The sequence below is a fragment of the Sciurus carolinensis genome, chromosome 15 (assembly GCF_902686445.1).
Source record: "Sciurus carolinensis chromosome 15, mSciCar1.2, whole genome shotgun sequence".
Taxonomy (NCBI): Eukaryota; Metazoa; Chordata; class Mammalia; order Rodentia; family Sciuridae; genus Sciurus; species Sciurus carolinensis.
In genome coordinates, this window is record NC_062227.1 from 8168676 (window position 1) to 8181340 (window position 12665).

Here is a 12665-nt window from a genome sequence, read left to right on the forward strand (position 1 = left end):
ACCCAACTATGTAAGTAATTATATCTAATATAAAGTGGATATAAAAGCCAAGGAAAGGCTACAAATGCTAGAGTGTATTTAAAAACAAAACCCATGCTGCTTGCAAGACACACCTTTTAAAAATAAAGGAAGATTGAAAGTTAAAGGGCAGGAAAAAGTATAGCATGATATACTAACCAAAAATAGCACGTTTAACTAGAGTGCTGACACGAGAAATAGACTTTGTTTATTAATTTTTTTTTTTTTTTTACAGACTGCATTTTGATCCATTGTACACAAATGGGGTACATCATTTCATTTCTATGGTTGTACATGATGTAGATTCATACCATTCATGTAATCATACATGTTCATAGGGTAATGATGTCTGGCTCATTCCACCATTATTCTTGCCTTAAATAGGAATATTTTATAATAACATAAATGTCAGCCCAACAGGAAAATTTTAAAAATTTAAATCTATGTGTACTTAATAACATAACCTTAAGATACATGGAAAATGACACAACAGAAAGAAAAATTAGACTAAAAATGCAAAGACATTAGAGATTTAACATAGTTCTCTTGATAGCTAATATAAGACACAGAGAATATCAATAAAGATTAAAAATCTGATTGACACAAATAACTGACAACCTAACTGATATATAGAAATTAGAATCAAAACAACGTGCATTCTTCTTTTTGTACTGAATGTTTTATGTTTATTTAGAAAATAACAAATAACATTAAGCAATGATAGTTGCATCAGGAGTTTGCAGACCTTTCAGAATGGAAGCCCTGGTCCAGGCATCTGTAAGCTCTGACTGGCAAAGATGTGTAGGAGGTTATCAACCCTGAACAGGAAATTCCCCCGAACAGTTAAATGTTTGCCTTAGCAGAATGTGCATTCATTTCAAGTGCATTGGAAATATTTACCCAAATTGGCCATAGCCTGGGCTATAAAGAAAGACTACAACTGTGAACAAAAGAAATCATTCAGAGAACGTGTACAGCATATGGAACTAAGCTAGACATCATTAACAAAAAGTCAGAGAACCCCCAACTTTAAAAATATCCATGTATCAAAGAAGAAATCAAAATAGAAATTAAAATGTATTATGATTCTAAGAATGATGACATGTCCAACCCTGTGCGACGTGATGAAAGTAGTGCATAGACTAAATTTTATAGCCTTAAGAAAATCAGACTTGAAATATTTATCACTTTTTTATAGGGAAAAAATCTAAAAATTAAAAGTGCCCAAGCTTCTATCTCAAGAAGCTAGAAACAAAAATGGACAGCAAATCAAACCTAATGAAAAAAATAAGAGAGATAAAGGAGTATATTGGTGAAAACTAAAGCAAAGTTACAATAAAGAAAAATCAACAAAACACAAAATTGCTCCTTTACAAATACTAGTAAGTTGATTAACCCCTAATAAGGCCAATTGACAATGAGAAAAAAAGAGAAATATAGACAGTAGCAAGAATTAAAAGGTACAGCCACAGATATTACAAATATGAGTAAGAAAATAAGAGAATATTGTGAACTTTAATACTATAAATATTTAAAAACTGAGCGAAATGTACAAGTGTTTCAAAAAACACAATTTGTCAAAGCTGTCACAAGAAGTACAAAATATGAATACTTCATTATGTATTAACTCTGTCCTTAAAAATGCCCACAAAGGAAACCAAGGCCCAGATGACATCACTAAGGACTTCTTCTAAACATCTGAGGAAGAAAAACACCAATCTTAAACAATTTTTTAATGAGATCAGCATAACCTTGATACTATAATCTGCTAAGAAAGAGTGAAGTTATAGGTCAATGTCTCATGAACAAAGAATCAAAATCAGTAATATATAAAAAGAGTAATGCATCCCACCCACATGGGGTTTGCTTGAAGAATGTGAGGGTTAACACTTGAAATCAATTAACATCTGCACTTCTTGCAGAAAAAGGACACACAGCATGGTTACCCTGATGGATGCAGAAAAATCATATGACAAAATTCAACAATTAATCATGTTTTTTTTAAAAAAACTGAGCCAGTCAGAAATCAAAAGATAAATCATCATTGACCTGATAAAGCATATTTTAAAATGCTACCTTAAAGTTCATAATACTACCATACTGAAACATTCCCTGTAAGATTGAGGAAAAGACCATTTCTATTCAACTAGAGTTCTGAGTTAGTACAACGGGCAAAAAAAAAAAAAAAAAAAAAGAAAGGCATGAGTACTGAAAAGCAATTAAAACCATAGCTGACATAACAATTACATAAAAATCTAAAAGAATCCACATATAGACTGACGGTATGGAGCCCCCTATACAAGTTTGAGGGATACAGAGCAACTGATTTCCATAAATCAAGAACAACCAAAAAGAAAGCAGCAAATTTTAATTGATGACATTTTCAATAACATAAAAAGAAATAAGAGGAGTAGGGAAAAAAATTAAAAGATGTTTAAAACCTCTAGATTTAAAAGTAACAATATTACTGAAAGAATATATGCAATTAAGCTACACCATGTCATGGTCTAGATGATTGTATGATTAGATGCTAATTCTCTCCAAAACTTTATAAATTAATGCAATCCCCTCCGCCCACCAAAAAAAAAAAAAAAAAATCTGGCAAAGCTTTTGAGAAAATTCACAATTTGGTTCCAAAGTTCATATAGAAGTTCAAAGGACCAAGAATCACTATCTAGAACAACAAAGGTAGAAAATTTACATTATTCAGATACAGATACCTATTATAAAGTTATTGTATTAAGAGACTACAATACTGGCATAAACTAATTACATCAATTCAGATCAAAAAGGTACTACAAGAATAGATTCACACATACACGATCACTTGATATAAAGGTATAATTTCTGTACAGTGGGGGAAAGATGGTCTTTTCAATAAGTCATGTTGGATCAACTGCCTATCCATATGCAGAAAAAAATCAAGCTCTAAAAATCAATTCCAGATGGTGGCAAATATAAATGCTAAAGATAAAATATTAAGACCTTTAGAATAAAACATAAAAATACATATTCATGACCTTGGAACAGGCAAAGTTTTTTTTTAAACAAGGTATGAAAAACACTGATGAGACAAAAATTAATAAATTAACTCTATTAAAACTAAGAAATTTTATTCACCAAAAGATACCACTAAGACAACCCTCAGACTGGAAGAAGATTGTAGTACATATATCCAATAAAAGATTTTATCGTGTGTGTGTGTGTGTGTGTGTGTGTGTATGTGTGTATAAATTTTTTGCAATGCTGATTGAATACAGAGGTACTCTAGAATTGAGCTATATCCCAGTTCATTTTTTATATATATATTTTTAATTTGAGACAGGGTCTTGCTAAATGACCAAAGTGACCTTGACTTGTAATGCTCCTACCTCAGCATTGGGATAGCCAGTAGTTGGGATTATAGTCATGCACCACTGGGTCCAGTTAGAAAACATATTTTAATTATCTGTTAAAATCAGTAACAAAAAAGATGCCCTCCAGAAAAATGAGCAAAAACTTGAACTGATACTTCACAAAAGAAAATATCTAAATAGCCATTAACATAAGAAAATGTAGTTGATTTTAGTAGTCATCAGGAAAATGTGCACCACCAGAAGGGATAAAATGAAAAGTACCAAATATTCATGGGAATTTGAGGAAACCAGAACTCTTAATACTCTGATGATCAGAGTATAATTTAGTACAACTCCTTTGAAAAAGTCTTTGGCATTATCCACTAAAGTTGAACAAATATCCTCCCCAGGGCACCGCAATTTCATGCCCATGTATAAACCAACATAAATGCATATGTATATGCCCCCAAAAGGCACTTATGGAAATGGTCAGATTAGCCACTTTTATAATGGCCCCAAACTGAACGCTGTGCAAATGCACATTACAATGGAATTGTGTTATAGTCTCACAACAGAATACTATGGGGCAATAAGAACTGACAAACCATAACAAACAAGCAATAACAAATCTCATACACATAATAACAAACAAAAACATATGGTGTGATTCCATTTAGATAAGGTTAAAAATAAGGATCTGGGGGAGGAGAGAGGTTTACTGGGGATTAAACCCAGGTGTGCTTTATCACTGAGCAAGATTTTCAGCCCTTTTATTTTGTATTTTGAGACGGTCTCACTAAGTTGCTGAGGCTGGCCTCCAACTTGCGAGTCTCCTGTCCCAGGCACCCCAGTCGCTGTGATTATAGGTGTGCATCACTATGCCTAGCAAAACAAGGAAAATCTATGTTAGAAGCTAGGATAGTGGCTTCTCTCAGCGGTAAAGCTGAGAGCACAGGAGAACTGGAAGAGTGCTGGCAGTACTCCCTATCACCCATCTAAGTGTCAACTATCAAGGTGTATTAGGTTTGTAAAAACACATTAAATATATAATATGTGCAATTTTCTACAGTATGCATATACTTACGTAAGAATTAGAAATTAAATAAAAACACAAGCACAGCAAATAGGCAATATTTAAAATAAAAAGCCTCTGAGGACACCACTTGTTGAAGGAACCACCTTCAACATTTGGATACCAAGATGCTGAAGACGCCTAGAACCTTCCAAACAGGAGATAGATACTGTTGCGGGAAACAGACTGGAAAAGCAACAAGCAGCACAGGAGAGGAGGGGAACTCCAAACTTTATTTTACACTGACAGGCCCAGAAGAACACAAAACTCCAAAATCTGAGCCCTGATCCACAGTTTCTCACAATATTTATAGGTTATTTGACATCCTCTTAGACCCAGCCTGTCACTGGGGCTTTTTCCTCTTTCTAAAATTCCTAATCTATGAGGCTGAAGGCCCACGCAGGGGCTCTAACATAAAGCATGCTTACAGAAACAGAAGAAACGGCTCTTTTCACAGGCATGGTTACATTTCAAGAGGGGGTCCTGGGGCTCTCAGGACAGTTATTTACAATCCAAAAGGTAGGAGGGACCCACGGTTAATTAGGCTTCCTGGAGAAAGGTTGAAAGAGGGGAGCGGAACTGACCCTTTCCCAGGCATTGGTCTCTAACCAAACGTTTTTATAATTTCATTTCACAACCAGGTCTGGTTTTCCCATCACATTTTCCCCCTTTGATGCCCTTTTGAACCCTCTCAAGGGCATCGCCTTTGTCCATGTCCTTCAAGTTAAGCCACCGGTAACGCTGGAGGACCATGTGGAATTTCTTACCATAACGTTTTGGTAATTTCACAACCAAGCCTGGTTTTGCCATCACAGTACACCCTGCACTGCACACAGGGGTTTGCCCCAACCTCAGCTCCTGGCAGTACAAAACTCAAGCAGTGGCTATTCACACAGAGGCAAGTGCCTTGGTGCTTGCCATCACCGCTGAAATGCAGGTCGGGGGACTTGGCACACCTTCTCCAGAGAGGCCCCTCCGGGGCTCACCACTCAGCCACGCCCCCCGCCCGCCGGACATCTGGAAGCACCCGCCCCTACGCAGTCACGCCTACGTCACGTGGCGGAAACGCACGCACTCCTCCCGTTTGGTCAGAGTGGCAGTCCCCGCCCAGCCCATGCCACCACTGTCCATAGCCCGCGCGCCCGCCCACCAGGTCCGCAACTACCGACTGGCGCCGCCCCTAGGACCCGGCCCCTCAGCGCCAGACACGGTAGCAGCCAATCCGCGGCCGGAAGGCCCGATCGGGGCGGAAGCAGCCTCGCGCGGGGCCCGCCGGGAAGTGTAGTCCTGGGAGCCGGCGCTACGGGACGTGTAAGGTCGGTGGTCGGGTTAAGTAGATGGCAACCTGTGGGGCATCTCCGCTCTGCATAGGTGGACGGTCTGAGGCCGGGCCGGGAGGCCGCTTCAGAAACCGAGGCTGGAGCCAAGAAAGCCGTAGTGCGCCTCCAGCGGCGGAGGCCCTCGGCAGGAGAGCGCCTGGGAGGCCTCCGGCCTGCGCGGAGCTCTGTCGGCCCAGGGGCGGCCGGGACCTGGAGGCCCGCTTCCCTGCTGCGGCGGCCCCCACCCGTGCAGCGGGTCCCGGAGGAGAGCGCGGCCTCGTCCAGCGCGAGACCCGCGCGATGGCCTTCCATCGAGTTGGGCAACTCTTCATTCAACGAACTTTTATTTAAGTTTCTAGAGAAATACATGCTCATTGAGAAACTAGTACGGCATTTCTAGGAAAGCAGCGTTCATCTCATCTCACTGACTTGTAGTGTTACTTAAAAGTTACAGGCCTAACTTTTGAAGTGTGTATTTTATGTCGTGTTTTTTAAAAAAATGTTTAGTTGTCGATGGATATTTTATTTCATTTAAATTTTATTTTTATTTTATTTATATGCGGTGCTGAGAATCATGCTAGGCTAGCGCTTTTACCACTGAGCTACAACTCCAGCCCCATATCGTATATTTTTTAGCTGCATGCGTTCCTACCCAGATTTTTGAGTCTTTCCATTCCTGTCCCTCATTTACAGTAAGTGCACAGATCCTGTCACTGTTTCATAGCTCCTTACTTAGTGTGCTGTCTTCCTTTCTAAACACACACACGTTTATACTCACATAGCTTGCTTGCAGTTCTCTGGCCCTGTCTAAATACAGTTCTGATTAAATTGAAATCCCTGACTACTCTGCATCTGTACCCATGCATTCGAACTGAATTTAACTAGAGGAAAAACAAAAACCACTACTACTAACAGGTCTGACTTTTAAGAAACCATCAAGTTTTACTCTTCCTGATAATTTCTTTGTATTTCATAATAACATTGGCAGTTTGGATATGACCAATAATGTTTCCTTGTGGTTAAATTTACATTATTTTATCAGGAATACAAAAGTGATGCTGAATTCTTCTTAGTGTATCCTATCAGGAGGTAGTTACTGTGGATTAATCACATCTCTCTTTGTCAGCTTTGGCCACTTGGTTAAGGTAGTACCTCTAGTTTATCCACTGTGAAAGGATTGTCCTATCCTTTGCAATTAAATAACTATCTTATGGGGAGATACTTTGAGATGATATAAATATCCTGTTACTTTTCAAATTTCTGTGCAGTCACTTTAATTTAAATGTTGGTTCTTGCCAGAATCTATTATGGTGCTTGTCAAATGTTGATTTTTCTAATTCCATCATTCCTTCGTTTATTAATTGGAATGCTACGGAAATGAGGCGTTTTCCCTCTTCTATTTCTTTACTTCCCTATGTCTCTGTGAACTCTTGGACACTTTATTAAATATATTATAATCCTGTAATGATTCGGGAGGGGTTATCACCTTATTCCGGGGGTGGGGGGGGTCCCTTCAAGCTGTCCTTTGGCCCATGTTCCTCTCATCTTTAAGAACTTCCTCACTTTTTGACATCAAGAAATTCTATGCTGGGCTGGGGAAATAGCTCAGTTGATAGAATGCCTGCCTTGCAAGCACGAGGCCTTGAGTTCAAGCCCCAGCACCACAAAAATAAAAAATAAAGACTTATTTGATATTTTCCCCATTTCAACCGAATAATGAGCTGCTTCTCTAAGGAGTCTTGGTTCCATTAGTGGAATATTGTATTCAAAAGCCAGGGTTTGAATTATCTTAGTGATCTTGGGAGTATCATTGATTGTAGGTTATCTTCTGGATAGAGCTGGGAAATAGATGTATGCATATGCATCCATATACATACATGTGTGCATTCAGCATCTATATCCATTCCTATATCTAGTTATCTGTGTATATTAAAGCCCACAAGTTTCCACTGAAACCTCCAGTTTCAACCCAATGTGGTATGTTTTATTCTACCATTTGTTTTCCCTTTCCTGTAAATTTTTCTCTGACAGATTCCTGGCTCCTGTTATATGCACAATATTATTTCATCAGTTTTAGAATGCACACAAAGCAGTTTCAGAATTGCTACCCTGTGCAAAGGAAGAACATACTAATATTGTTTAACACTGCTTTTATTTATTTATGCTGTGAATTGAACCCAGGGACACTTTACCACTGAGCTACATCCCCAGCCCTTTTTATTATTTTGAACTTACATCCCGAATCCTATTTCTGTATTGAGAAGCATCTAACCAAGTTGCTCAGGGCCTTGTGAACATATATGCATCAAAACCAGAGTTCCAAACAAATGAAGAAAACATTGACAGGATTGAAGTGTATAAACAGATCTACAGTACTAGTAGAAGACTTTAACCATGCTTTCAATAATGGATAAAACAACCAAACAAATGGTTAATAAGGAAATAATAGCGTTGAATAACACTGCAGACCAATTACACAGAACATTCTACCCAACAAGAGGAGAGTTCAGTGTACAAATATCCTGGATGAATGTTAACTCAGAGGTCAACAAAATACTAGCAAAACAAATTCCAAGTATATTAAAAGGATTATACACTGTGGCCAATGAGATTTATTCTTCGAAGGCAAGAATGATGCAGTATACAAAAATCAATCAGTGTAATACACGTCATTAACAGAATGAAGGGGAAAGAACACACGTTCATTTCAATTGATTCAGGAAAAGCCTTTTACAAAATCCAAAACCCTTTAATGACAAAAACAATAAACTAGACACAAAGGAAACTACATCAAAGTAATAAAAGCCACATATCAAAACACACAAGACAGGAGCACACTCAATGGTGGAAGTGTTTCCTCTGTGATTAGAAATGAGGTATGGAAGCTTGATGTAACAGTGCACACCTGTAATCCCAGCAGCCCAGGAGGCTGAGGCAGGAGGATCACAAGTTCAAAGCCAGCCTCAGCAACCTAGTGAGGTGAGGTCCTAAACAACTTAGCAAGACCTTGTCTCAAGATAAAAAATAAAAAGGGCTGGGAATGTGGCTCATTGGTTAAACACCCTGGGTTCACTCCCCAATACCAAAAAAGAAAGAAAAAGAAACAAGATATGAATACCTACTTTCACCTTCACTACTTCTATTCAACACAGTATTGGAAGTTCAAACCAGAGCAATAAGATGAGAAAGAAGTAAAAGCATCCAAATTGGAAAGAAGTGGGATTATCCCTGTTCATAGATTATATAGTTTTTTTTGTTTTTTTTGTTTTTTTTTTTGGGTGCTGGGGATCGAACCCAGGGCCTTGTGCTTACAAGGCAAGCACTCTACTGACTGAGCTATCTCCCCAGCCCCCAATTATATAGTCTTGATTATAGAAAACCTTAAACATCACAGAAACACACACAGAGAGACACTGTTATATGGATTCAGTAAAATTGTAGGGTACAAAACCAATTCACAAAATTCTGTTTCCATACATTATAAAAAAACTATACCAAAATGAAATTTTTTAAATTTTGAAATGTACTAAAAAATGTTTTAAAATAAATTCAAGAGGCAAGAGGCTTGTACAATGAAAACTACAAAACATAACTGAGAAATTTAAAATGACACAAATAATCCAGTTACCTGGATTGGAAAACTTAACATTGTTAAGATGGTGATTCTACCTGAAGTGAACTACAGATTCATTGCAATTCCTATAAAAATCCCAATGACTTTCCCAATAGAAAAATTAATTAACTTCATAGGGAATTTCAAGGGTCTCCAAACAGTCAAAACAACCCAAAGGAGAACAAATTTGGAGTCTTATGTGTACCAGTTTCACAATTTACTACCAGGCTGTGATAGTCAAACAGTGCCTTAGTAAAGAGATATATAAACTAACAGATCAGAAAGGAGACTTTGGAAATAAACTCTCATGATTTTCAACAAGGACATCAAGACCATTCAGCTGAGAAAAGACAGTCTGGAAAACTGGATATCCACATGCAAAAGAATGAAATTGGACCCTCATTTTATACCATCTAAACATGAATTCAAAATAGGTTAAAATAAACTGAAGGTAAAAGCTAAAATTTTTAAATTCAGAAGAAAACTTGTGGGAAAATCTTCCAGTACAGGTTTTCATAATGATTTGTGGGATATGAGAGCAAAGAGCAGTTGCCAAAAGAAAGAAATTGGACTTCATCAACATTAAAAACATTTGTTCATCAAGGACCCTATCAAAATAGTGGAGAAATTAACCCACAGAATGAGAGAAAGAGAACAGAAACATGTTTTCCAAATGGGAATGAGCACATCAATTGATTCAAACTTTTCGCCAGTGTATGCCCAGAAAAACACCTTCACATTGATCTGGGGATTACAAATTGTAGTGAGCTTATGAATTTTCAAATATGGAATTCATGAACAAAGAGGATCAAGTGTGTATAGAACATATAGTTAGATCTTGGTATTACAAAAGCTGTGCAAGCACATCTAGAAGTCAAAACTCTGGGCTGCGGTGTAGCTCTGGGGTAGGGCGCTTGCTAGAGTACCTGAGGCCCAGCACCAAAAACAGCAGACAACAACGAAAACTCTGAGCTTCCCAAGCAAGCAAAAAGTTTTGACTATTTTATATCTTTGCATCAATTTTCCCTTTTAAGTGTGTATTAATCTGAGTATCATATTTGTATGTTATTTGTTCTTATGATTAATCTCCAAATGTGCTCCTAATATTTGGATACAGACACAGATGATTACAATGACATACTATAAGAGTAAAAAGATAATCATCTCTCTGTAAGGAGGAAGGAATTTTTCCTACTAACACAAAAGTCGTCATCAGCAGGTCCTACAACTGTAACTATAGATAAAAAACAAAATTGCAGGAAAAAAATGAACAACTTTATATAGACAGATTCATAAAAATGGGTCATTAGAACCTGGGGAGGCTGAGGTAGGAGGATCACAAGTTCAGAGCCAGCCTCAGCCACCCAGTGAGATCCTAAGCAACTTAGCGAGACTGTGTCTCAAAATAAAAATAAAAAGGGCTGGTGAATGTGACTCAGTGGTAAAGTGCCCCTGGGTTCAATTGCCAGCATCAAAAAAAAGGAAAAAAAATGTCATTATAACCCAGGAAAAATAATGTACATTGGACTGAACAATGAGGATTCTTTCTACAAGTCATCAGTTTAGAACTTGACACAGGAGAACCTTTAACCATGTTAAAGGTACTATGTTAAGCATATGTTAAAGGTAGTGTTATGGTACTGTGTAATCAGATATTAAAGGTACTGTTAAAGAAATAAGAGATGTCTCAGGTTCTAGCTAGGAAAAGCAGGTGCCTCAGTCACTAGATTTCCTGAAAATTTGCATAAAGATAGCATTGAACAAAAACAAATAGTGGTACCAAAATGTCATAAGATCAAATAAATTCAGATACCTTAAAACAAATTGTGTATGATCACAAACCAGAAGCAGTACTGTATTTCCCAGGGTCATTTCAAATCCCTGAGTTTAAAAGATCCTCCTACCTCAACCTCCTGAGTATCTGAGATTACAGTCACATACCACCAGGCCTGGTTAGGGAGCATTCTTTTTTTTTTTTTTTTGGCACTGGGGATCGAACTCAGGGCCTTGTGCTTGCAAGGCAAGCACTCTACCAGCTGAGCTATCTCCCAGCCCTGGGGAGCATTCTTAATAGGATCTCCAAGAAACTGTTGAAGAAAACTCAGGGAAATTCATGTTGAACAATTTATAGGAAATAAGCTTACAACTTCAATCTATATTGTTTAAGGAATTAGGGGTAAGGAGAATTATTGATCAATTTTTAAAAGGTTCCTTTTGGTGAGTGTGCATGTTTTCTGCGTGTAAAGCTTTTTCAGTTATGAAATGCAATATATTTGGTTTTACCTCAAAATGGACAGATTTAGGCTGAATTTGAGATAAAGTTTATATAATTTTTGTGACAGGTAAGCATATAAGTTAGAAATGATACTTAATCTCAGTAGATCCATACTAAAAAAGGGACATTTTTAAAAGACTTGATTGTCACATAATTAATATTTGATGTTGATTTGCTCAACTGATATTGCAAGTTGAGCTCATAATTGATTTTTTTAAAAATTTTTTAGATGTTGATAGACCTTTATTTTACTCATTTATTTATATGTGATGCTGAGAATTGAACCCAGTACCTCACACATGCTAGGCAAGCGCTCTAACACTGAACCACAACCCCTGCCCCCATAATTTTAATTTATGTTAGTTATGTGATGAGATTGTTTAATCTCATACCCAAGTACACCCATATGTGGGCCCTGCCCCCTGGAAGGAGGCCTACATGACGTTCTGTCAAAAGAGTGCCAAACAGGATCCTCTCCTGTGGTCTGTGAAACGGTGGTTTTCCTTCCTGTAACTAACCTGTAGTCTACAAAATAGGCTAATAACTGCTTATGCGAGGCTTGACCTTTAAGATGGATGACTCACATAACTGCAAGGATATAAAAGACAGTATTATACGCAGTAAAGACAGAAGCAGCTTCCTATGTGATAAGTGCTCTATCACCCCAAATAAAGCTCTTCTCAGATCTTGGTGTGTAGATCCATTACTGAGTCCCCCATAGTTGTCAGCGTGCGACTTGGTGTCGGCCTCCAGTGTTGCAGCCCCTGTGCAACAACCATAGTAATTATTTGTCATTTTATTTGACTGATATTTGCCTTGTGTGAAGTTCTCTTAAATTTACACCAGTGGTATTATGTATCAACATCACTTTTTGTCATTTAATCTATGAATTAGATCAATCTTACAGTGTTTCTCACTGCTTTATAATTCACCATGATAGGTTTTTTTTTTTTTTTTTTGGGGGGGTGCTGGGAATCGAACCCAGGGCCTTGTGCTTACAAGGCAAGCACTCTACCAACTGAGCTATCTCCCC

General features: G+C 37.8%; 1 non-coding gene across 1 annotated transcript; it reads right to left on the reverse strand.

Annotated features, from left to right (window-relative positions):
* Positions 1–12590: 12590 nt before the first annotated feature.
* Positions 12591–12665, reverse strand: Trnat-ugu (transfer RNA threonine (anticodon UGU)). Its single transcript has one exon. It is a non-coding gene; the product is annotated as a tRNA-Thr (tRNA).